Source organism: Pseudophryne corroboree, unplaced genomic scaffold (genome assembly GCF_028390025.1).
Source record: "Pseudophryne corroboree isolate aPseCor3 unplaced genomic scaffold, aPseCor3.hap2 scaffold_829, whole genome shotgun sequence".
In the NCBI taxonomy this organism is placed as follows: Eukaryota; Metazoa; Chordata; class Amphibia; order Anura; family Myobatrachidae; genus Pseudophryne; species Pseudophryne corroboree.
The window spans coordinates 43,574-67,289 of record NW_026970408.1 but is presented as its reverse complement, the minus strand read 5'-3'; the positions used below and the strand labels follow the sequence as shown (position 1 = coordinate 67,289).

The 23,716-nt window shown below is 47.0% G+C and overlaps 17 non-coding genes and 4 pseudogenes across 17 annotated transcripts; 11 read left to right on the top strand and 10 right to left on the bottom strand.

The window, feature by feature from the left end:
• Nucleotides 1-2,180: 2,180 nt before the first annotated feature.
• On the top strand, nucleotides 2,181-2,336 carry LOC135042515 (U1 spliceosomal RNA). The gene has a single exon (XR_010235619.1). It is a non-coding gene; the product is annotated as a U1 spliceosomal RNA (small nuclear RNA).
• Nucleotides 2,337-3,011: 675 nt separating this feature from the next.
• LOC135042450 (U1 spliceosomal RNA) lies at nucleotides 3,012-3,175 on the top strand. Its single transcript, XR_010235571.1, has one exon. It is a non-coding gene; the product is annotated as a U1 spliceosomal RNA (small nuclear RNA).
• Nucleotides 3,176-3,327: 152 nt separating this feature from the next.
• LOC135042475 (U1 spliceosomal RNA) lies at nucleotides 3,328-3,490 on the top strand. The gene has a single exon (XR_010235589.1). It is a non-coding gene; the product is annotated as a U1 spliceosomal RNA (small nuclear RNA).
• Nucleotides 3,491-8,335: 4,845 nt separating this feature from the next.
• Nucleotides 8,336-8,499, bottom strand: LOC135042436 (U1 spliceosomal RNA). The gene has a single exon (XR_010235558.1). It is a non-coding gene; the product is annotated as a U1 spliceosomal RNA (small nuclear RNA).
• A 692-nt stretch (nucleotides 8,500-9,191) lies between these two features.
• LOC135042469 (U1 spliceosomal RNA) lies at nucleotides 9,192-9,333 on the bottom strand (annotated as a pseudogene).
• Nucleotides 9,334-9,485: 152 nt separating this feature from the next.
• LOC135042576 (U1 spliceosomal RNA) lies at nucleotides 9,486-9,649 on the bottom strand. Its single transcript, XR_010235679.1, has one exon. It is a non-coding gene; the product is annotated as a U1 spliceosomal RNA (small nuclear RNA).
• Nucleotides 9,650-10,341: 692 nt separating this feature from the next.
• On the bottom strand, nucleotides 10,342-10,483 carry LOC135042468 (U1 spliceosomal RNA; annotated as a pseudogene).
• A 152-nt stretch (nucleotides 10,484-10,635) lies between these two features.
• Nucleotides 10,636-10,799, bottom strand: LOC135042528 (U1 spliceosomal RNA). The gene has a single exon (XR_010235632.1). It is a non-coding gene; the product is annotated as a U1 spliceosomal RNA (small nuclear RNA).
• Nucleotides 10,800-11,491: 692 nt separating this feature from the next.
• LOC135042467 (U1 spliceosomal RNA) lies at nucleotides 11,492-11,633 on the bottom strand (annotated as a pseudogene).
• Nucleotides 11,634-11,785: 152 nt separating this feature from the next.
• Nucleotides 11,786-11,949, bottom strand: LOC135042517 (U1 spliceosomal RNA). The gene has a single exon (XR_010235621.1). It is a non-coding gene; the product is annotated as a U1 spliceosomal RNA (small nuclear RNA).
• Nucleotides 11,950-13,253: 1,304 nt separating this feature from the next.
• TRNAN-AUU (transfer RNA asparagine (anticodon AUU)) lies at nucleotides 13,254-13,327 on the top strand. The gene has a single exon. It is a non-coding gene; the product is annotated as a tRNA-Asn (tRNA).
• Nucleotides 13,328-18,697: 5,370 nt separating this feature from the next.
• Nucleotides 18,698-18,813, bottom strand: LOC135042542 (U5 spliceosomal RNA). Its single transcript, XR_010235645.1, has one exon. It is a non-coding gene; the product is annotated as a U5 spliceosomal RNA (small nuclear RNA).
• Nucleotides 18,814-19,099: 286 nt separating this feature from the next.
• Nucleotides 19,100-19,215, bottom strand: LOC135042536 (U5 spliceosomal RNA). Its single transcript, XR_010235640.1, has one exon. It is a non-coding gene; the product is annotated as a U5 spliceosomal RNA (small nuclear RNA).
• Nucleotides 19,216-19,497: 282 nt separating this feature from the next.
• LOC135042532 (U5 spliceosomal RNA) lies at nucleotides 19,498-19,613 on the bottom strand. Its single transcript, XR_010235636.1, has one exon. It is a non-coding gene; the product is annotated as a U5 spliceosomal RNA (small nuclear RNA).
• Nucleotides 19,614-19,757: 144 nt separating this feature from the next.
• LOC135042508 (U1 spliceosomal RNA) lies at nucleotides 19,758-19,885 on the top strand (annotated as a pseudogene).
• A 593-nt stretch (nucleotides 19,886-20,478) lies between these two features.
• On the top strand, nucleotides 20,479-20,642 carry LOC135042562 (U1 spliceosomal RNA). Its single transcript, XR_010235665.1, has one exon. It is a non-coding gene; the product is annotated as a U1 spliceosomal RNA (small nuclear RNA).
• Nucleotides 20,643-20,794: 152 nt separating this feature from the next.
• Nucleotides 20,795-20,957, top strand: LOC135042457 (U1 spliceosomal RNA). Its single transcript, XR_010235578.1, has one exon. It is a non-coding gene; the product is annotated as a U1 spliceosomal RNA (small nuclear RNA).
• Nucleotides 20,958-21,631: 674 nt separating this feature from the next.
• Nucleotides 21,632-21,795, top strand: LOC135042556 (U1 spliceosomal RNA). Its single transcript, XR_010235659.1, has one exon. It is a non-coding gene; the product is annotated as a U1 spliceosomal RNA (small nuclear RNA).
• Nucleotides 21,796-21,947: 152 nt separating this feature from the next.
• Nucleotides 21,948-22,110, top strand: LOC135042482 (U1 spliceosomal RNA). The gene has a single exon (XR_010235595.1). It is a non-coding gene; the product is annotated as a U1 spliceosomal RNA (small nuclear RNA).
• Nucleotides 22,111-22,785: 675 nt separating this feature from the next.
• Nucleotides 22,786-22,949, top strand: LOC135042437 (U1 spliceosomal RNA). The gene has a single exon (XR_010235559.1). It is a non-coding gene; the product is annotated as a U1 spliceosomal RNA (small nuclear RNA).
• Nucleotides 22,950-23,101: 152 nt separating this feature from the next.
• LOC135042489 (U1 spliceosomal RNA) lies at nucleotides 23,102-23,264 on the top strand. The gene has a single exon (XR_010235599.1). It is a non-coding gene; the product is annotated as a U1 spliceosomal RNA (small nuclear RNA).
• The last annotated feature ends 452 nt before the right edge of the window (nucleotides 23,265-23,716 follow it).

The window sequence follows — 23,716 nt, the reverse complement described above, 5'->3', positions numbered from 1 at the left end:
AAACCAAATGCAACAACTAGTGCAAGCATTCCTGGGGGAAGGCCTGCCGCAGATGGATTTGCATATGGTGATGTCATCCAAGCAGTGGGTCAAAGTTGGCTTCAACCCTCGTCTGCATATGAAAAGAGAAAAGGGGCATGCAGGGCATGGCGGCCTTTTGCGGCGCTTGGCTGACCCCTAGTTTGCATTAAACACCTCCACCCTCCGTCGGTGTGGGGCTCTTGTTGGCTATGCCCCAGCACCTGAAGCATTCAAGCTGATTTCTTGCTGCAGCTGGGCACTGTAACAGCTCCAGAGCTGCTCTGTAAGGCAAGTAAAAGGGTGTGGGCCCTGCAGCACTACCTGTAGTTTGCATTGTGCGTTGGACGGCACAAAGTAAGCAGACAGGAGAAGTCAGGAGAGTGCACAAGGGTATAGAAGGCAGCGGCTCAAGAAAAGAGAAGTGGAAACAGACAGCAAACTAGGCTGGAGAGAGACCTGAGACAAAGAGATCTGAATTATACGAGAGCCGACCAGGGGAAACACAAATTATGCAGTCAAGTTTCCCACAGGAGTATATAGGATACGACCCAGTGGTACCTGACGACATAGATACTAACAGCTATTTAATAACATTACGCTAGAAAGTGATTATTAGCAACATATATATCTATATAAACAACCCCGCCAGGGTTGTGCCTTCAAAAATAATCACACACGGACACGCTTTTTAAACCTTTTTTTCACATCTCTTTATTCTTCTTATGCACATGTATGTTAGTTCTGTGATTTTAACCTTTATGTTTCACTGCAGTTTGGGATAATAATATTAATATTTATCCAATTTTAATACATACTTAATAAAGGTTATATTTTATGATTCATTCATTCTGTCCAGTGCGTCAACAGTGCAGATTTCTTCTTGTTTTTTCTCCCAAATTCTATAACAATGACAGTAAATGTTGTTTCTTTTCAAACAGAACTTTCTTGACCATGCTTCTTTTTTGAAAGATCTGGGAGCACATGGAAAACAGTACAAACCATGCAGTATCACAAGAGCCTTTATTTGATCTTTCATGAAGATAGAGCAGAATTGAGGACACGTCAACAATTTCTGCCGAAGGTGGTTCATCTTTCCACATGGTGCCTTGGGCCACTGACACCTTCGTTGAGTCAAAGTCTCTGGCTGTGGTCAGAACTTTGAAAATTTATGTCACCAGAACGGTTCAGATTAGGAAAACAGAGGCTCTGTTTGTCCTGTATGCTCCCAACAGGATTGGGTGTCCTGCGTCCATGTAGACCATTATGCGCTGGATCTGTGGTAAGATTCAGCATGCTCATTCCACGGCAGGATTGCCGTTACTGAATTAGGTGAAGACCCATTCTACTAGAAAGGTGGGTTCATCCTGGGCAGCTGGTCGGGGAGTCTCGGCATTGCAACTTTGCCGAGCAGCTATTTAGTAAACACTTTTGCTAAGTTTTAAAAGTTTTAGAGTAAAGGAGATTCAACTGAGGCAGCACAAGGGAACTCCCATCTGGGGACAACAACTGCAGTGAGAACACATATTTTCAGATGAACATGGGAGGGCAGAAGGCTGCCTAATACTGAAGCACCCCCAAACAACAAACCAAATGCAACAACTAGTACAAGCATTCCTGGGGGAAGGTCTGCAGAAGACGGATTTGCATACAGTGATGTCATCCAAGCAGTGGGCCAAAGTTGGCTGGAACCCTCATCTGCATATGAAAAGAGAAAAGGGGTATGCAGGGCATGGCGGCCTTTTGCGGCGCTTGGATGACCCTTAGTTCGCATTAAACACCCCCACCCTCCTTTGGTGTGGGGCTCATGTTGGCCATGCCCCAGCCCCTGAAGCATTCAAGCTGATTTCTTGCAGCAGCTTGGCACTGTAACAGCTCCAGAGCTGCTCTGTAAGGCAACTAAAAGGGTGTGGGCCCTGCAGCACTACCTGTAGTTTGCATTGTGCATTGGAAGGCACAAAGTAAGCAGACAGGAGGAGAAGTCAGGATAGTCCACAAGGGTATAGAAGGGAGGGGCTCAAGAAAAAAGAAGTGGAAACAGACAGCAAACTAGGCTGGAGAGAGACCTGAGACAAAGAGATCTGAATTATATGAGAGCCGACCAGGGGAAACACAAATTATGCAGTCAAGTTTCCCACATTTGGGGAAATCGCAGGGGCAGCACACCCAGGTGAGATACTATAATCAGGACGGTGCTTCTCCCAGGGCAAGGCTCACCCATTGCACTCTGGGTGTGCTGCTCCTACGATTTCCCCAAATGTGGGACACTTGACTGCATAATTTGTGTTTCCTCTGGTCGGCTCTCGTATAATTCAGATCTCTTTGTCTCAGGTCTCTCTCCAGCCTAGTTTGCTGTCTGTTTCCACTTCTTTTTTTCTTGAGCCCCTCCCTTCTATACCCTTGTGCACTATCCTGACTTCTCCTCCCGTCTGCTTACTTTGTGCCTTCCAATGCACAATGCAAACTACAGGTAGTGCTGCAGGGCCCACACCCTTTTACTTGCCTTACCGAGCAGCTCTGGAGCTGTTACAATGCCCAGCTGCTGCAAGAAATCAGCTTGAATGCTTCATGGGATGGGGCATGGCCAACATGAGCCCCACACCAAAGGAGGGTGGGGGTGTTTAATGCGATCTAGGGGTCATCCAAGCACCGCAAAAGGCTGCCATGCCCTGCACGCCCCTTTTCTCTTTTCATAAGCAGATGAGGGTTGAAGCCAACTTTGACCCACTGCTTGGATAACATCACCATATGCAAATCCATCTGCTGCAGGCCTTCCCCCAGGAATGCTTGCACTAGTTGTTGCATTTGGTTTGTTGTTTGGGGGTGCTTCAGTATTAGGCAGCCTTCTGCCCTCCCATGTTCATCTGAAAATATGTGTTCTCCCTGCAGTTGTTGTCCCCAGATGAGAGTTCCCTTGTGCTGCCTCAGTTGAATCTCCTTTACTTGACAGAGATGTGCCTGAGCAGCGGCCCTCCCCAGCCCTATCCCAAATCATACTTATTTTGCATAGGAGACACCATGGTCATGAAAATTGTTCACCCAGGGTGAGTTTCATTCATTGCATTCTGGGTATGCTGACCCCTGTGATTTCCCCAAATGTGGGAAACTCGCCTGCATTATTTGTGGTAGTGGGGGACTGTGTTTGTGTTTTCCGCTGGTCAGCTCTGGTAAAAGTCAGATTTCTTTGTCTCAGATCTTCCTCTAGCCTTGTTCTTCTTTCGAGAGTTCCATTGTGCTGCCTCAGTTGGATCTCCTTCACTTGACAGGGGGGTGCCCGAGCAGCGACCCTCCCCAGCTCTAGCCCAACTCCTACTTACCTGCCAGGTGAGATACTATGATCTTGAAGGTGCTTCTCCCAGGGCAAGGCTCACCCATTGCACTCTGGGTGTGCTGCCCCTGCGATTTCCCCAAATGTGGGAAACTTGACTGCATAATTTGTGTTTCCCCTGGTCGGCTCTCGTATAATTCAGATCTCTTTGTCTCAGGTCTCTCTCCAGCCTAGTTTGCTGTCTGTTTCCACTTCTCTTTTCTTGAGCCGCTCCCTTCTATGCCCTTGCGCACTATCCTGACTTCTCCCGTCTGCTTACTTTGTGCCTTCCAACGCACAATGCGAACTACAGGTAGTGCTGCAGGGCCCACACCCTTTTATTTGCCTTACAGAGCAGCTCTGGAGCTGTTACAGTGCCCAGCTGCTGCAAGAAATCAGCTTGAATGCTTCAGGGGCTGGGGCATAGCCAACATGAGCCCCACACCGAAGGAGGGTGGAGGTGTTTAATGCGAACTAGGGGTCATCCAAGCGCCGCAAAAGGCCGCCATGCCCTGCATAACCCTTTTCTCTTTTCATATGCAGATGAGGGTACCAGCCAACTTTGGCCCACTGCTTGGATGACATCACCGTATGCAAATTCGTCTCCTGCAGACCTTCCCCCAGGAATGCTTGTACTAGTTATTGCATATGGTTTGATATTTGATGGTGCTTCAGTATTAGGCAGCCTTCCGCCCTCCCATGTTCATCTGAAAAGATGTGGTCTCCCTGCAGTTGTTGTCCCCAGACGAGAGTTCCCTTGTGCTTCCTCAGTTGAATCTCCTTAACTTGACGGGGGAGGGGCTTGCCCGAGCAGCCACCCTCCCCAGCCCTATCCCAACTCATGCTTATTTTGCATATGAGATCTCTATATCATGAAGATTGTTCTCACAGGGTGAGGTTCATCCATTATATTTTAAAATAGGAAGGTTCAAATTACATATTTGAATTGCATCTATGTGCTGGATTCAAATGTTCCTCCCCCTTCCTTTCTCAATTGTGCCCATCAGCAGCTATTCTAAGGTTGCTGCCAATGGGTGTGACACATTAATTTCTTCTGTGGGGTACACTGGACTCCACAAGGATTCACATTGGGGTGTAGAGTAGGATCTTGATCTGAGGCACCAACCGGCTCAAAGCTTTTGACTGTTCCCAAGATGCTCAGCGCATTCTCCTCTATAACCCCGCTTCCATGAACAGGGAGCTCAGTTTGTAGTTGGTGCCTTCAGTAGCAGGCCACTTAACAGGGGCCTGCCTCAGGCAGCCTATTCTTAGCTATTAATTTTGACAAGAAAATAAGAACTTTTTTTATGAGAATCTACAAGGGCTGCAGCAGGCTAGGTCTAATAGACATCTTTACTGCAGCTTCATCACTCCCAGCGGCGCTGTATACTCCCGTGCCCTGGTTGCTGGGTCACTGCAGCGGAGGCTCCGGTTTCTTCCTAAGGTCAGTCACACACACACCGCCCTTCCGGATCACGAGGCCGCTGATGAAGGGGAGCGTGGCCGTAGGGGGTGGACCGTGTGCGCACTGGCGTGGACACTGATTACTGGGCAGCCGCTCCACAAGCCACCAGGTACAGTTAAGGAGCACAGGTCTGGGGGTTTTTCTCCCATATTAAACCAATTTTGTACTGCCCGCAGCGCATTGCGATAGGTAATAGGGCCTGATTCAGGTTGGATTGCAATCACAATAAGCGATCCAACTGCAAAAATTGCTAAGAGCATACGCAAGTGCCTGCATTTTCTGCGGCACCCCGCAGAGAATGCGATCGCCTCTGCCTGTCAATCGGGGCAGGGGGGGAGAGGGGGGTCAGCAAAACTCCATTTCCAAGTCAGGGATGGAGCGGTGCGGGGGCAAGGCTTCAAAATGGGGTCTGCAACGGAGGAGACACAGGGGGCGTGGTCACAGCGGCTGTATGACATCACATTCAGCCGCTGTGATCACAAAAATGGTGGCGGCTTCCTGCGCGCACATACAGTCTGCACCAGCAGAAGGCTACACCATTTTTTATGATCACGCTGAACTGCAGTGCGACTGCAATTACAGCATGGTCAAGAAGGGAGGCGTCATGCTGGGTGGCCATGTCCTGTCACTGTGCAGGAGCCAGCACCGCTCACACACTAGTCCCCGGGTGCAGCCCCCAATTCCCGGGACACCCGGAGCAACAAAATGTAGATTCAGGCCACCAGGCCACGCCCCTACCTATGAAACCATGCCTCCTTTTTACCATTGCGCTGCTTATCTGCGCGCACTGCATTACAATCTCCTTCGCCACCTCTCTGGGTGTCACCAGTGATAGTGACACCTCTGCCATGCTTGTAGCAGCTGGTCCAAAGATCTATGCCTCAAGCCCTGAGTGTTTGCCCTTGTGACTTGTTGATCATCATAGCGAAGCAGATGCTTACAGAAAACTGCAGGGGCTTAGATTGAAAATAAAAAAAATTATGGGTATAAGGTAGAGAGGAGCGGGTTCGGTTCTCCGAGAACCGAATTCCCCACGAACTCCACGTGGTTTACACTGGTCCGAGGCAGGCTCGGTTGTTCCCGCCTGACTCGGAAAACCTGAACAAGGGAAAATGTCATCATCCCGCTGTCGGATTCTCGCGAGATTCGGATTTCATATAAAGAGCTGCGCGTTGCCGCCATTTTTACTCGTGCATTGAAGAGAGAGCGGAGAGGACGTGGCTATGTTCTCTCAGTGGAAATCTCAATATCAGTGCTCATTATCAGTGGTTACTTATTGCTGCTCAGTAATACTAGTAGTGTGTCTCTCCTGCTCAGTGTCAGTTCTCAGTAGTATCCTCATCAGTGCTCAGTATCACTGCTCATTGTCTTGTGCTGCATTGTGGTGCTCAGCATACTACAGTACATTACTAATAGTCCAGTGCTGCATCTTGCTGCTCAGTGTCAGTTCTAGTATCCTCATCAGTGCTCACTATCACTGCTCATTACATTGTGGTGTTCTGTATACTACAGTAACATAGTAATATAGTAACATATAGTAATATAGTTTTTGAGGTTGAAAAGAGGCAAATTGCCCATCGTGTTCAACCTGTTTTAAGTTGTGATGATTCTACATACTTGCTGAATAATGTTTTATGACTGGGAGTTTTTTTAAGGTCAGTGCGCTTAGTCTCGCGTCCAAATATTCCTTTAAAGCAAAGGGTCGTCAAACAGGTTCTACTGTTTGGATTCAGTCAGTTGTGGATGCTCCGTCAGAAAACACCTCTCCAAACTTCTTTGGTGGCTGCTCAGTTCTTCAGAATATGACTTGGGTATGTTCAGTCATGAAATTCTGTGAAGGCAGGGGAGAAGAACAAGCGCCATATGGTGTAGTATTTTGAATAAATTGGAGTGATAGATAGGTATATACGAAGTAAGTACCGGATAGATTCTTGAGATTAGGCCTGTCTGTCTCACTAAATTCTTTGTGGCTGTTCCCCACCTAGGAGACAAAAGATCATCGCCATATGGTGTAGTAACCTCAGATATATCTTGGGGTACCCTCCCCTCTATTTCATGCGTACCAAAAGGAAAATTCAATATAGCATATAGGATATATTTATATCCAGGTAGATCAAGTCGGTCCAATATGATGTAATGGCTGAATCAGTCGACTGTTGCTGCCTTATATAGTATTATCAATAAAAAATTTTAATCCACAAAATAATAATACAAATTCAGATAAAAAATAAATAAAACAAATCAGAAAATCTTAGCTGATTGGTGTAGGCAGTAGTTAGGTCAGTCTCAACGCGTTTCGCCTCCAGGGCTTCCTCAGGAGAATACATCATATCAAAAGATACACATATTTATAGTGCTTTCAGTTTCGTTTTGGCCAGCACTTCCGGTTCTAACCTAAACCGGAAGTGACGCGGCAGTGGCCGGGACGAGCCGCGTCACTTCCGGTTTCACGGAGCAAACGGACTCTATGTCCGTCTTGCGCTACTTATACAGACTGATCTAAAATTTATATTAACACTGCACCACCAATGCAATCTAATGTTAAATATCAAGCCACATATGCATTTAGTATGTAAGTCGGACCGAGCACTTCCGGTTCCGGAAATGACGCGAACCGGAAGTGCTGGCCAAAATGAAACTGAAAGCACTATAAATATGTGTATCTTTTGATATGATGTATTCTCCTGAGGAAGCCCTGGAGGCGAAACGCGTTGAGACTGACCTAACTACTGCCTACACCAATCAGCTAAGATTTTCTGATTTGTTTTATTTATTTTTTATCTGAATTTGTATTATTATTTTGTGGATTAAAATTTTTTATTGATAATACTATATAAGGCAGCAACAGTCGACTGATTCAGCCATTACATCATATTGGACCGACTTGATCTACCTGGATATAAATATATCCTATATGCTATATTGAATTTTCCTTTTGGTACGCATGAAATAGAGGGGAGGGTACCCCAAGATATATCTGAGGTTACTACACCATATGGCGATGATCTTTTGTCTCCTAGGTGGGGAACAGCCACAAAGAATTTAGTGAGACAGACAGGCCTAATCTCAAGAATCTATCCGGTACTTACTTCGTATATACCTATCTATCACTCCAATTTATTCAAAATACTACACCATATGGCGCTTGTTCTTCTCCCCTGCCTTCACAATGTTTTATGACTAGTTAACTACTACAACTCATGTTCCCCCTGGATTAACCATGTTGATATTTTAAGTATTATAACCTTGGATAGCTTTTTCATTCAGAAATGTATCCATTCCTTTTTTAAATCCAATTACAGAGTCCACCATTACCACCTTCCCTGGCAGGGAATTCCACATCCTGATTGCCCTAACAGTGAAGATCATAGTATCTCACCTGGCAGGTAAGTAGGAGTTGGGCTAGAGCTGTGGAGGATTGCTGCTTGGGCACCCCCTGTCAAGTGAAGGAGATCCAACTGAGGCAGCACAAGGGAACTCTCGAAAGAAGAACAAGGCTAGAGGAAGATCTGAGACAAAGAAATCTGACTTTTACCAGAGCTGACCAGAGGAAAGCACAAACACAGTCCCCCACTACCACAAATAATGCAGTCGAGTTTCCCACATTTGGGGAAATCACAGGGGTCAGCATACCCAGAATGCAATGAATGAACCTCACCCTGGGAGAACAATCTTCATGACCATGGTATCTCCTATGCAAAATAAGTATGATTTGGGATAGGGCTGGGGAGGGCCGCTGCTCAGGCACATCTCTGTCAAGTAAAGGAGATTCAACTGAGGCAGCACAAGGGAACTCTCATCTGGGGACAACAACTGCAGGGAGAACACATATTTTCAGATGAACATGGGAGGGCAGAAGGCTGCCTAATACTGAAGCACCCCCAAACAACAAACCAAATGCAACAACTAGTGCAAGCATTCCTGGGGGAAGGCCTGCAGCAGATGGATTTGAATATGGTGATGTCATCCAAGCAGTGGGTCAAAGTTGGCTTCAACCCTCGTCTGCATATGAAAAGAATAAAGGGGTGTGCAGGGCATGGCGGCCTTTTGCAGCGCTTGGATGACCCCTAGTTCGCATTAAACACCTCCACCCTCCTTCGGTGTGGGGCTCATGTTGGCTATGCCCCAGCCCCTGAAGCATTCAAGCTGATTTCTTGCAGCAGCTGGGCACTGTAACAGCTCCAGAGCTGCTCTGTAAAGCAAGTAAAAGGGTGTGGGCCCTGCAGCACTACCTGTAGTTTGCATTGTGCGTTGGAAGGCACAAAGTAAGCAGACGGGAGAAGTCAGGATAGTGCACTAGGGTATAGAAGGGAGGGGCTCAAGAAAAAAGAAGTGGAAACAGACAGCAAACTAGGCTGGAGAGAGACCTGAGACAAAGAGATCTGAATTATATGAGAGCCGACCAGGGGAAACACAAATTATGCAGTCAAGTTTCCCACATTTGGGGAAATCGCAGGGGCAGCACACCCAGAGTGCAATGGGTGAGCCTTGCCCTGGGAGAAGCATCTTCATGATCATAGTATCTCACCTGGCAGGTAAGTAGGAGTTGGGCTAGAGCTGGGGAGGGTCGCTGCTCGGGCACCCCCCTGTCAAGTGAAGGAGATCCAACTGAGGCAGCACAAGGGAACTCTCGAAAGAAGAACAAGGCTAGAGGAAGATCTGAGACAAAGAAATCTGACTTTTACCAGAGCTGACCAGAGGAAAGCACAAACACAGTCCCCCACTACCACAAATAATGCAGTTGAGTTTCCCACATTTGGGGAAATCACAGGGGTCAGCATACCCAGAATGCAATGAATGAACCTAACCCTGGGAGAACAATCTTCATGACCATGGTATATCCTATGCAAAATAAGTATGATTTGGGATAGGGCTGGGGAGGGCCGCTGCTCAGGCACATCTCTGTCAAGTAAAGGAGATTCAACTGAGGCAGCACAAGGGAACTCTCATCTGGGGACAACAACTGCAGGGAGAACACATATTTTCAGATGAACATGGGAGGGCAGAAGGCTGCCTAAAACTGAAGCACCCCCAAACAACAAACCAAATGCAACTACTAGTGCAAGCATTCCTGGGGGAAGGCCTGCAGCAGATGGATTTGCATATGGTGATGTCATCCAAGCAGTGGGTCAAAGTTGGCTTCAACCCTCGTCTGCATATGAAAAGAAAAAAGGGGTGTGCAGGGCATGGCGCCCTTTTGCGGCGCTTGGATGACCCCTAGTTCGCATTAAACACCTCTACCCTCCTTCGGTGTGGGGCTCATGTTGGCTATGCCCCAGCCCCTGAAGCATTTAAGCTGATTTCTTGCAGCAGCTGGGCACTGTAACAGCTCCAGAGCTGCTCTGTAAAGCAAGTAAAAGGGTGTGGGCCCTGCAGCACTACCTGTAGTTTGCATTGTGCGTTGGAAGGCACAAAGTAAGCAGACGGGAGAAGTCAGGATAGTGCACAAGGGTATAGAAGGGAGGGGCTCAAGAAAAAAGAAGTGGAAACAGACAGCAAACTAGGCTGGAGAGAGACCTGAGACAAAGAGATCTGAATTATATGAGAGCCGACCAGGGGAAACACAAATTATGCAGTCAAGTTTCCCACATTTGGGGAAATCGCAGGGGCAGCACACCCAGAGTGCAATGGGTGAGCCTTGCCCTGGGAGAAGCATCTTCATGATCATAGTATCTCACCTGGCAGGTAAGTAGGAGTTGGGCTAGAGCTGGGGAGGGTCGCTGCTCGGGCACCCCCCTGTCAAGTGAAGGAGATCCAACTGAGGCAGCACAAGGGAACTCTCGAAAGAAGAACAAGGCTAGAGGAAGATCTGAGACAAAGAAATCTGACTTTTACCAGAGCTGACCAGAGGAAAGCACAAACACAGTCCCCCACTACCACAAATAATGCAGTTGAGTTTCCCACATTTGGGGAAATCACAGGGGTCAGCATACCCAGAATGCAATGAATGAACCTAACCCTGGGAGAACAATCTTCATGACCATGGTATCTCCTATGCAAAATAAGTATGATTTGGGATAGGGCTGGGGAGGGCCGCTGCTCAGGCACATCTCTGTCAAGTAAAGGAGATTCAACTGAGGCAGCACAAGGGAACTCTCATCTGGGGACAACAACTGCAGGGAGAACACATATTTTCAGATGAACATGGGAGGGCAGAAGGCTGCCTAATACTGAAGCACCCCCAAATAACAAACCAAATGCAACAACTAGTGCAAGCATTCCTGGGGGAAGGCCTGCAGCAGATGGATTTGAATATGGTGATGTCATCCAAGCAGTGGGTCAAAGTTGGCTTCAACCCTCGTCTGCATATGAAAAGAATAAAGGGGTGTGCAGGGCATGGCGGCCTTTTGCGGCGCTTGGATGACCCCTAGTTCGCATTAAACACCTCCACCCTCCTTCGGTGTGGGGCTCATGTTGGCTATGCCCCAGCCCCTGAAGCATTCAAGCTGATTTCTTGCAGCAGCTGGGCACTGTAACAGCTCCAGAGCTGCTCTGTAAAGCAAGTAAAAGGGTGTGGGCCCTGCAGCACTACCTGTAGTTTGCATTGTGCGTTGGAAGGCACAAAGTAAGGAGACGGGAGAAGTCAGGATAGTGCACAAGGGTATAGAAGGGAGGGGCTCAAGAAAAAAGAAGTGGAAACAGACAGCAAACTAGGCTGGAGAGAGACCTGAGACAAAGAGATCTGAATTATATGAGAGCCGACCAGGGGAAACACAAATTATGCAGTCAAGTTTCCCACATTTGGGGAAATCGCAGGGGCAGCACACCCAGAGTGCAATGGGTGAGCCTTGCCCTGGGAGAAGCATCTTCATGATCATAGTATCTCACCTGGCAGGTAAGTAGGAGTTGGGCTAGAGCTGGGGAGGGTCGCTGCTCGGGCACCCCCCTGTCAAGTGAAGGAGATCCAACTGAGGCAGCACAAGGGAACTCTCGAAAGAAGAACAAGGCTAGAGGAAGATCTGAGACAAAGAAATCTGACTTTTACCAGAGCTGACCAGAGGAAAGCACAAACACAGTCCCCCACTACCACAAATAATGCAGTTGAGTTTCCCACATTTGGGGAAATCACAGGGGTCAGCATACCCAGAATGCAATGAATGAACCTAACCCTGGGAGAACAATCTTCATGACCATGGTATCTCCTATGCAAAATAAGTATGATTTGGGATAGGGCTGGGGAGGGCCGCTGCTCAGGCACATCTCTGTCAAGTAAAGGAGATTCAACTGAGGCAGCACAAGGGAACTCTCATCTGGGGACAACAACTGCAGGGAGAACACATATTTTCAGATGAACATGGGAGGGCAGAAGGCTGCCTAATACTGAAGCACCCCCAAACAACAAACCAAATGCAACAACTAGTTCAAGCATTCCTGGGGGAAGGCCTGCCGCAGATGGATTTGCATATGGTGATGTCATCCATGCAGTGGGTCAAAGTTGGTTCAAACACCTTTGCAAAGTTCTATAAGTTTGATACCCTGGCTGAGGAGGACCTCCTGTTTGCTCAATCAGTGCTGCAGAGTCATCCGCACTCTCCTGCCCGTTTGGGAGCTTTGGTATAATCCCCATGGTCCTTACGGAGTCCCCAGCATCCTCTAGGACGTAAGAGAAAATAAGATTTTAAACCTACCGGTAAATCTTTTTCTCGTAGTCCGTAGAGGATGCTGGGTGCCCGTCCCAAGTGCGGTCTACTTCTGCAAGACTTGTATATAGTTATTGCTTACATAAGGGTTATATGTTAGTTTTCATCGGTCTTGGACTGATGCTATGTTGTTTTCATACTGTTAACTGGGTAGTATATCACAAGTTATACGGTGTGATTGGTGTGGCTGGTATGAATCTTGACCTTGGATTAACAAAAATCCTTTCCTCGTACTGTCCGTCTCCTCTGGGCACAGTTTCTCTAACTGAGGTATGGAGGAGGGGCATAGAGGGAGGAGCCAGTGCACACCCAGATCAAAAGTCTTTCTTAAAGTGCCCATGTCTGCTGCGGAGCCCGTCTATCCCCCATGGTCCTTACGGAGTCCCCATCATCCTCTACGGACTACGAGAAAAAAAAATTACCGGTAGGTTTAAAATGTTATTTTTTTCTCTGCAACCCACTGCTAAATTGTGCTTCCTAGCTGTTTTTTATAAAATCACTTAATTAAATCTAACTCTGATTACGTCAGAGAAGGCCAGGTACCCTACACCATAAGAGGGGGTATGAAATTTTGACTTGTCTTCTTAAAGATCACCAAAATCTGTTGACAAGGTCAATTACATCCCTGGGTGGGATTGAACCACCAACCTTTTGGTTAATAGCCCATGTAAGTGCAAGAAATCCTGAAGCACTCACTCATCATGGGAAAGTACCAATGTGTTTCTTACAAAAATTCTCCAGATTATTGACTTTTTAAAGTTTTTCTAGGAAACGTTCTAGATGAATGCTTATTAGCCTTTGTCAGTATTGACTTTTGCAAGGTGTCTCTGTGGCGCAATCGGTTAGCATGTTTGGCTATTAACCAAAAGGTTGGTGGTTCAATCCCACCCAGGGATGTAATTGACCTTGTAATCAGATTTTGGTGATCTTTAAGTAGACAAGTCAAAATTTCAAAAACCCCCCTTATGGTGTAGGGTACCTGGCCTTCTCTGATGTAATCAGAGTTAGATTTGATTAAGTGATTTTATAAAAAAACAGCTAGGAAGCACAATTTAGCAGTGGGTTGCAGAGAAAAAAAATTATGCTGGCAGAAAAGTACAATTGAGTGATTAAACAGCTCTTCATTTTCTGATTTTATGTTTATGCTAACAAATTTGCTCTCTGAAAAGTGTCCACAAAGCCAAGTCTCTGATTAACACCTTTGTAGGAATGGTTTTTCACCTATTACTGAATTAAACTTGCTTCATTGGAAAGGCATCAAAGATGCATCCTCATTTCAATGTCTACTGAAATAATACAGGTTGACACCAGGAAACGTCACTGCATCATTGCTGCTTCCTCATGGGGAAGTCTGTTTAATGTGAAAACAAGGTGATATCTAATCAGCACACAGGTAAGGAATTAAGAAAATCTTTCTTTATGGGTGAAGATGTTTCTCACAAATTGTTGTCCCAATGCATCATTGAAATTCAAGATGGAAGATGATTTTCATATATCACTTGTACATTTTGCATTGCTCTTCTGGTGACAATGTAGTTTGTTTTTGTCAATTACCATTTCAGTAATAGGGTAAAGAAAATTAAGTGGATTTTTTAAAGAAAACAATGCTGTCAATATACTATTAAAACAAATTAAAATGATAAAAGTTATTGTACTTTAAGTAAAAATAAAAGAGCCAAAATATCAATCCCAGTTTTTGATTACTTTAATTATAAAAAAAAAAATGCACATAGCAGAGGATAGTTTCGATCAATCGACCTCTGGGGTATGGGCCCAGCATGCTTCCATTGCACTACTCTGCTGCTCATGGAAGTGTAAGAGATCCTGAAGACTAAATTGATTAAAGGCCTAAAAGTACTTGACTATAAGGAAAGACTTACTAGGCTGAATATTTATACACTAGAAAAGAGGTGCCTAAGAGGAGATATTATTAATATCTTCAAATATGTAAAGATACATAACAAAGAGTTATCAGAGGAATTATTTATTAAAAGAACACGTGGTCACTCGCTGCGACTGGAGGAAAGTTCAGAACGCAATGGAGGAAAGGATTCTTCACTGTTAGGGCAATCAGGATGTGGAATTCCCTGCCAGGGAAGGTGGTAATGGCGGACTCTGTAATTGGATTTAAAAAAGGAATGGATACATTTCTGAATGAAAAAGCTATCCAAGGTTATAATACTTAAAATATCAACATGGTTAATCCGGGGGTAACATGAGTTATAGTAGCTAACTAGTCATAAAACATTATTCAGCAAGTATGTAGAATCATCACAACTTAAAACAGGTTGAACACGATGGGCAATTTGCCTCTATTCAACCTCAAAAACTATGTTACTATATTACTATGTTATTGTAGTATACAGAACACCACAATGCAATGAGCAGTGATAGTGAGCACTGATGAGGATACTAGAACTGACACTGAGCAGCAAGATGCAGCACTGGACTATTAGTAATGTACTGTAGTATGCTGAGCACCACAATGCAGCACAAGACAATGAGCAGTGATACTGAGCACTGATGAGGATACTACTGAGAACTGACACTGAGCAGGAGAGACACACTACTAGTATTACTGAGCAGCAATAAGTAACCACTGATACTGAGCACTGATATTGAGATTTCCACTGAGAGAACATAGCCACGTCCTCTCCGCTCTCTCTTCAATGCACGAGTAAAAATGGCAGCAACGCGCAGCTCTTTATATGGAATCCGAATCTCGCGAGAATCCGACAGCGGGATGATGACATTTTCCCTTGTTCAGGTTTTCCGAGTCAGGCGGGAACAACCGAGCCTGCCTTGGACCAGTGTAAACCACGTGGAGTTTGTGGGGAATTCGGTTCTCGGAGAACCGAACCTGCTCCTCTCTACCTTATACCCATCAATTTTTTTATTTTCAATCTAAGCCCCTGCAGTTTTCTGTAAGCATCTGCTTCGCTATGATGATCAACAAGTCACAAGGGCAAACACTCAGGGTTTGAGGCGTAGATCTTAGGACCAGCTGCTACAAGCATGGCAGAGGTGTCACTATCACTGGTGACACCCAGAGAGGTGGCGAGGGAGATTGTAATGCAGTGCGCGCAGATAAGCAGCGCAATGGTAAAAAGGAGGCATGGTTTCATAGGTAGGGGCGTGGCCTGGTGGCCTGAATCTACATTTTGTTGCTCCGGGTGTCCCGGGGGTTGGGGGCTGCACCCGGGGACTAGTGTGTGAGCGGTGCTGGCTCCTGCACAGTGACAGGGCATGGCCACCCAGCATGACGCCTCCCTTCTTGACCATGCTGTAATTGCAGTCGCACTGCAGTTCAGCGTGATCATAAAAAATGGTGTAGGCTCCTGCTGGGGCAGACTGTATGTGCGCGCAGGAAGCCGCCACCATTTTTGTGATCACAGCGGCTGAATGTGATGTCATACAGCCGCTGTGACCATGCCTCCTGTGTCTCCTCTGTTGCAGACCCCATTTTGAAGCCTTGCCCCCGCACCGCTCCATCTCTGACTTGGAAATGGAGTGTTGCTGACCCACCTCTCCCCCCCTTCCCCGCCCCGATTGACAGGCAGAGGCGATCACATTCTCTGCGGGGTGCCGCAGAAAATGCAGGCACATGCGTATGCTCTTAGCAATTTTTGCAGTTGGATCGCTTATTGTGATTGCAATCCAACCTGAATCAGGCCCTATTACCTATCACAATGCGCTGCGGGCAGTACAAAATTGGGTTAATATAGGAGAAAAACCCCCAGACCTGTGCTCCTTAACTGTACCTGGTGGCTAGTGGAGCGGCTGCCCAGTAATCAGTATCCACCGCAGTGCGCACACGGCCCACCCCCTACGGCCTCGCTCCCCTTCATCAGCGGCCTCGTGATCCGGAAGGGTGGTGTGTGTGTGACTGACCTTAGGATGAAACCGGAGCCTCCGCTGCAGTGACCCAGCAACCAGGGCACGGGAGTATACAGCGCCGCTGGGAGTGATGAAGCTGCAGTAAAGATGTCTATTAGACCTAGCCTGCTGCAGCCCTTGTAGATTCTCATAAAACAAGTTCTTCTTTTCTTGTCAAAATTAATAGCTAAGAATAGGCTGCCTGAGGCAGGCCCCTGTTAAGCGGCCTGCTACTGAAGGCACCAACTACAAACTGAGCTCCCTGTTCATGGAAGCGGGGTTATAGAGGAGAATGCACTGAGCTTCTTGGGAACAGTCAAAAGCTTTGAGCCGGTTGGTGCCTCAGATCAAGATCCTACTCTACACCCCAATGTGAATCCTTGTGGAGTCCAGTGTACCCCACAGAAGAAATTAATATGTCACACCCATTGGCAGCAACCTTAGAATAGCTGCTGACGGGCACAATTGAGAAAGGAAGGGGGGGGGGGACATTTGAATCCAGCACATAGATGCAATTCAAATATGTAATTTGTACCTTCCTATTTTAAAATATAATGGATGAACCTCACCCTGTGAGAACAATCTTCATGATCAAGAGATCTCATATGCAAAATAAGGATGAGTTGGGATAGGGCTGGGGAGGGTGGCTGCTCGGGCAGCCCCTCCCCCGTCAAGTTAAGGAGATTCAACTGAGGAAGCACAAGGGAACTCTCGTCTGGGGACAACAACTGCAGGGAGACCACATCTTTTCAGATGAACATGGGAGGGCGGAAGGCTGCCTAATACTGAAGCACCATATGCAACAACTAGTACAAGCATTCCTGGGGGAAGGTCTGCAGCAGACGGATTTGCATACGGTGATGTTATCCAAGCAGTGGGCCAAAGTTGACTGGAACCCTCATCTGCATATGAAAAGAGAAAAAGGGCATGCAGGGCATGGCGGCCTTTTGCAGTGCTTGGATGACCCCTAGTTCACATTAAACACCCCCACCCTCCTTTGGTGTGGGGCTCATGTTGGCCATGCCCCATCCCCTGAAGCATTCAAGCTGATTTCTTGCAGCAGCTGGGCACTGTAACAGCTCCAGAGCTGTTCTGTAAGGCAAGTAAAAGGGTGTGGGCCCTGCAGCACCACCTGTAGTTCGCATTGTGCGTTGGAAGGCACAAAGTAAGCAGACGGGAGGAGAAGTCAGGATAGTGCGCAAGGGCATTCTTTTCTCTTAGTCCGTAGAGGATGCTGGGGTCACATTAAGAACCATGGGGTATAGACGGGATCCGCAAGAGACATGGGCACTTTAAGACTTTCAAAGGGTGTGAACTGGCTCCTCCCTCTATGCCCCTCCTCCAGACTCCAGTTATAGGAACTGTGCCCAGGGAGACGGACATTTCGAGGAAAGGATTTATTGTTAAACTAAGGTGAGCATCTTACCAGCTCACACCTTAAGCATGCCGCAGAAAGTGGCATTCAACAGAACACAAGCCAACGGCATGAACAATTGCAGCAAAAAGCTGACCAGAACCATAACACAACATGTGTATAACCACAAGTAATAACTGCAGACACAGTATGGACTGGGACGGGTGCCCAGCATCCTCTACAGACTAAGAGAAAAGGATTTACCGGTAGGTATTAAAATCCTATTTTCTCATACGACCTAGAGGATGCTGGGGTCACATTAAGAACCATGGGGTTATACCAAAGCTCTTGAACGGGTGGGAGAGTGCGTACGACTCTGCAGCACCGAATGACCCAACTTAAGGTTATCATCAGCCAAGGTATCAAACTTGTAAAACTTAGCAAAAGTGTTTACTAAATAGCTGCTCGGCAAAGTTGCAATGCCGAGACTCCCCGACCAGCTGCCAAGGATGAACCCACCTTTCTAGTAGAATGGGTCTTCACCTACTTCAGTAACGGCAATCCTGCCGTGGAACGAGCATGCTGAATCTTACCACAGATCCAGCGCATAATGGTCTACATGGAAGCAGGACACCCAATCCTGATGGGAGCATACAGGACAAACAGAGCCTCTGTTTTCCTAATCTGAACCGTTCTGGTGACATAAATTTTCAAAGTTCTGACCACAGCCAGAGACTTTGACTCAACGAAGGTGTCAGTGGCCAAAGGCACCATGTGGAAAGATGAACCACCTTCGGCAGAAATTGTTGACGTGTCCTCAATTCTGCTCTATCTTCATGAAAGATCAAATAAAGGCTCTTGTGATACTGCATGGTTTGTACTGTTTTCCATGTGCTCCCAGATCTTTCAAGCAAGTAGCATGGTCAAGAAAGTTCTGTTTGAAAAGAAACAAACATTTACTGTCATTGTTATGCAAATAAACTTACATTAAAGCTAACAAGAAAGCACACTCGTTCTGTCTTTAAACTGATAAAAGAAACCCCAATAATATGGGGCATGCAAAAATTGAGATAAAACTCAGTTTTGCTCCTCTCCACGGAAATCTTTAATAAAAGGCGAAATATTTGTTAGTTCTGAAGAGAAACCAGAGCATGACCAAGATTCCACCTGTCGCCTGAGTGCCATGCCAGCAGTTCTCATTCAGATCAAAGTGAGCACCCAATTTGAATGAAAGAAAGCAGATTTCTCACCAGGCTTCCCCTTGCTATAAACATGGTTTGTACTCTTTTCCATGTGCTCCCAGATCTTTCAAGCAATTAGTATGGTCAAGAAAGTTCTGCTTGAAAAGAAACAGACATTTATAGTCATTGTTATGCAAATAAACTTACATTAAAGCTAACAAGAAAGCACACTCGTTCTGTCTTTAAACTGATAAAAGAAACCCCAATAATATGGGGCATGCAAAAATTGAGATAAAACTCAGTTTTGCTCCTCTCCACAGAAATCTTTAATAAAAGGCGAAAGATTTGTTCGTTCTGAAGAGAAACCAGAGCATGACCAAGATTCCACCTGTCGCCTAAATGCTGTGCCAGCAGTCCTCATTCAGATCAAAGTGAGCGCCCAACTTGAAAGAAAGCAGATTTCTCACCTGGCTTCTCCTTGCTATAAGCATGGTTTGTACTGTATTCCATGTGCTCCCAGATCTTTCAAGCAAGTAGCATGGTCAAGAAAGTTCTGTTTGAAAAGAAACAAACATTTACTGTCATTTCTATGCAAATGAGCTTACATTAAAGCTAACAAGAAAGCACACTCGTTCTGTCTTTAAACTGATAAAAGAAACCCCAATAATATGGGGCATGCAAAGATTGAGATAAAACTCGGTTTTGCTCCTCTCCACAGAAATCTTTAGTAAAAGGCGAAAGATTTGTTCGTTCTGAAGAGAAACCAGAGCATGACCAAGATTTTCATCTGAAAATATGTGTACTCCCTGCAGTTGTTGTCCCCAGATGAGAGTTCCCTTGTGCTGCCTCAGTTGAATCTCCTTTACTTGACAGAGATGTGCCTGAGCAGCGGCCCTCCCCAGCCCTATCCCAAATCATACTTATTTTGCATAGGAGATACCATGGTCATGAAGATTGTTCTCCCAGGGTGAGGTTCATTCATTGCATTCTGGGTATGCTGACCCCTGTGATTTTCCCAAATGTGGGAAACTCGCTTTTATACCCTTGTGCACTATCCTGACTTCTCCTCCTGTCTGCTTACTTTGTGCCTTCCAATGCACAATGCAAACTACAGGTAGTGCTGCAGGGCCCACACCCTTTTACTTGCCTTACAGAGCAGCTCTGGAGCTGTTACAGTGCCAAGCTGCTGCAAGAAATCAGCTTGAATGCTTCAGGGGATGGGGCATGGCCAACATGAGCCCCACACCGAAGGAGGGTGGGGGTGTTTAATGCGAACTAAGGGTCATCCAAGCGCCGCAAAAGGCCGCCATGCCCTGCACACCCCTTTTCTCTTTTCATATGCAGATGAGGGTTCCAGCCAACTTTGGCCCACTGCTTGGATGACATCACCGTATGCAAATCCGTCTTCTGCAGAACTTCCCCCAGGAATGCTTGTACTAGTTGTTGCATTTGGTTTGTTGTTTGGGGGTGCTTCAGTATTAGGCAGCCTTCTGCCCTCCCATGTTCATCTGAAAAAATGTGTTCTCCCTGCAGTTGTTGTCCCCAGATGAGAGTTCCCTTGTGCTGCCTCAGTTGAATCTCCTTTACTTGACAGAGATGTGCATGAGCAGCGGCCCTCCCCAGCCCTATCCCAAATCATACTTATTTTGCATAGGAGATACCATGGTCATGAAGATTGTTCTCCCAGGGTGAGGTTCATTCATTGCATTTTGGGTATGCTGACCCCTGTGATTTACCCAAATGTGGGAAACTCAACTGCATTATTTGTGGTAGTGGGGGACTGTGTTTGTGCTTTCCTCTGGTCAGCTCTGGTAAAACTCAGATTTCTTTGTCTCAGATTTTCCTCTAGCCTTGTTCTTCTTTCGAGAGTTCCCTTGTGCTGCCTCAGTTGGATCTCCTTCACTTTACAGGGAAGTACCCGAGCAGCGACCCTCCCCAGCTCTCGCCCAACTCCTACTTACCTGCCAGGTGAGATACTATGATCATGAAGGTGCTTCTCCCAGGGCAAGGCTCACCCATTGCACTCTGGGTGTGCTGCTCCTGCGATTTCCCCAAATGTGGGAAACTTGACTGCATAATTTGTGTTTCCCCTGGTCGGCTCTCGTATAATTCAGATCTCTTTGTCTCAGGTCTCTCTCCAGCCTAGTTTGCTGTCTGTTTCCACTTCTCTTTTCTTGAGCCGCTCCCTTCTATGCCCTTGCGCACTATCCTGACTTCTCCTCCTTTCTGCTTACTTTGTGCCTTCCAACGCACAATGCGAACTATAGGTAGTGCTGCAGGGCCCACACCCTTTTACTTGCCTTACAGAGCAGCTCTGGAGCTGTTACAGTGCCCAGCTGCTGCAAGAAATCAGCTTGAATGCTTCAGGGGCTGGGGCATAGCCAACATGAGCCCCACACCGAAGGAGGGTGGAGGTGTTTAATGCAAACTAGGGGTCATCCAAGTGCCGCAAAAGGCCGCCATGCCCTGCATAACCCTTTTCTCTTTTTATATGCAGATGAGGGTTCCAGCCAACTTTGGCCCACTGCTTGGATGACATCACCGTATGCAAATCCGTCTTCTGCAGACCTTCACCCTGGAATGCTTTTACTAGTTGTTGCATTTGGTTTGTTGTTTGGGGATGCTTCAGTATTAGGCAGCCTTCTGCCCTCCCATGTTCATCTGAAAATATGTGTTCTCCCTGCAGTTGTTGTACCCAGATGAGAGTTCCCTTGTGCTGCCTCAGTTGAATCTCCTTTACTTGACAGAGATGTGCCTGAGCAGCGGCCCTCCCCAGCCCTATCCCAAATCATACTTATTTTGCATAGGAGTTACCATGGTCATGAAGATTGTTCTCCCAGGGTGAGGTTCATTCATTGCATTCTGGGTATGCTGACCCCTGTGATTTCCCCAAATGTGGGAAACTCGACTGCATTATTTGTGGTAGTGGGGGACTGTGTTTGTGCTTTCCTCTGGTCAGCTCTGGTAAAAGTCAGATTTCTTTGTCTCAGATCTTCCTCTAGCCTTGTTCTTCTTTCGAGAGTTTCTTTGTGCTGCCTCAGTTGGATCTCCTTCACTTGACAGGGGGGTGCCCGAGCAGCGACCCTCCCCAGCTCTAGCCCAACTCCTACTTACCTGCCAGGTGAGATACTATGATCAGGAAGTTGCTTCTCCCAGGGCAAGGCTCACCCATTGCACTCTGGGTGTGCTGCTCCTACGATTTCCCCAAATGTGGGACACTTGACTGCATAATTTGTGTTTCCTCTGGTCGGCTCTCGTATAATTCAGATCTCTTTGTCTCAGGTCTTTCTCCAGCCTAGTTTGCTGTCTGTTTCCACTTCTTTTATCTTGAGCCCCTCCCTTCTATACCCTTGTGCACTATCCTGACTTCTCCTCCCGTCTGCTTACTTTGTGCCTTCCAATGCACAATGCAAACTACAGGTAGTGCTGCAGGGCCCACACAATCTTTTACTTGCCTTACAGAGCAGCTCTGGAGCTGTTACAGTGCCCAGCTGCTGCAAGAAATCAGCTTGAATGCTTCAGGGGATGGGGCATGGCCAACATGAGCCCCACACCAAAGGTGGGTGGGGGTGTTTAATGCGAACTAGGGGTCATCCAAGCACCGCAAAAGGCCGCCATGCCCTGCACGCCCCTTTTCTCTTTTCATATGCAGATGAGGGTTGAAGCCGACTTTGACCCACTGCTTGGATGACATCACCATATGCAAATCCATCTGCGGCAGGCCTTCCCCCAGGAATGCTTGCACTAGTTGTTGCATTTGGTTTGTTGTTTGGGGGTGCTTCAGTTTTAGGCAGCCTTCTGCCCTCCCATGTTCATCTGAAAATATGTGTTCTCCCTGCAGTTGTTGTCCCCAGATGAGAGTTCCCTTGTGCTGCCTCAGTTGAATCTCCTTTACTTGACAGAGATGTGCCTGAGCAGCGGCCCTCCCAGCCCTATCCCAAATCATACTTATTTTGCATAGGAGACACCATGGTCATGAAGATTGTTCACCCAGGGTGAGGTTCATTCATTGCATTCTGGGTATGCTGACCCCTGTGATTTCCCCAAATGTGGGAAACTCGCCTGCATTTTTTGTGGTAGTGGGGGACTGTGTTTGTGTTTTCCTCTGGTCAGCTCTGGTAAAAGTCAGATTTCTTTGTCTCATATATTCCTCTAGCCTTGTTCTTCTTTCGAGAGTTCCCTTGTGCTGCCTCAGTTGGATCTCCTTCACTTGACAGGGGGGTGCCCGAGCAGTGACCCTCCCCAGCTCTAGCCCAACTCCTACTTACCTGCCAGATGAGATACTATGATCATGAAGGTGCTTCTCCCAGGGCTAGGCTCACCCATTGCACTCTGGGTGTGCTGCTCCTGCGATTTCCCCAAATGTGGGAAACTTGATTGCATAATTTGTGTTTCCCCTGGTCGGCTCTCGTATAATTCAGATCTCTTTGTCTCAGGTCTCTCTCCAGCCTAGTTTGCTGTCTGTTTCCACTTCTCTTTTCTGGAGCCACTGCCTTCTATGCCCTTGCGCACTATCCTGACTTCTCCCGTCTGCTTACTTTGTGCCTTCCAACACACAATGCGAACTACAGGTAGTGCTGCAGGGCCCACACCCTTTTAGTTGCCTTACAGAGCAGCTCTGGAGCTGTTACAGTGCCCAGCTGCTGCAAGAAATCAGCTTGAATGCTTCAGGGGCTGGGGCATAGCCAACATGAGCCCAACACCAAAGGAGGGTGGGGGTGTTTAATGCGAACTAGGGGTCATCCAAGCACCGCAAAAGGCCGCCATGCCCTGCATGCCCCTTTTCTCTTTTCATATGCAAATGAGGGTTCCAGCCAACTTTGGCCCACTGCTTGGATGACATCACCGTATGCAAATCCGTCTGCTGCAGACCTT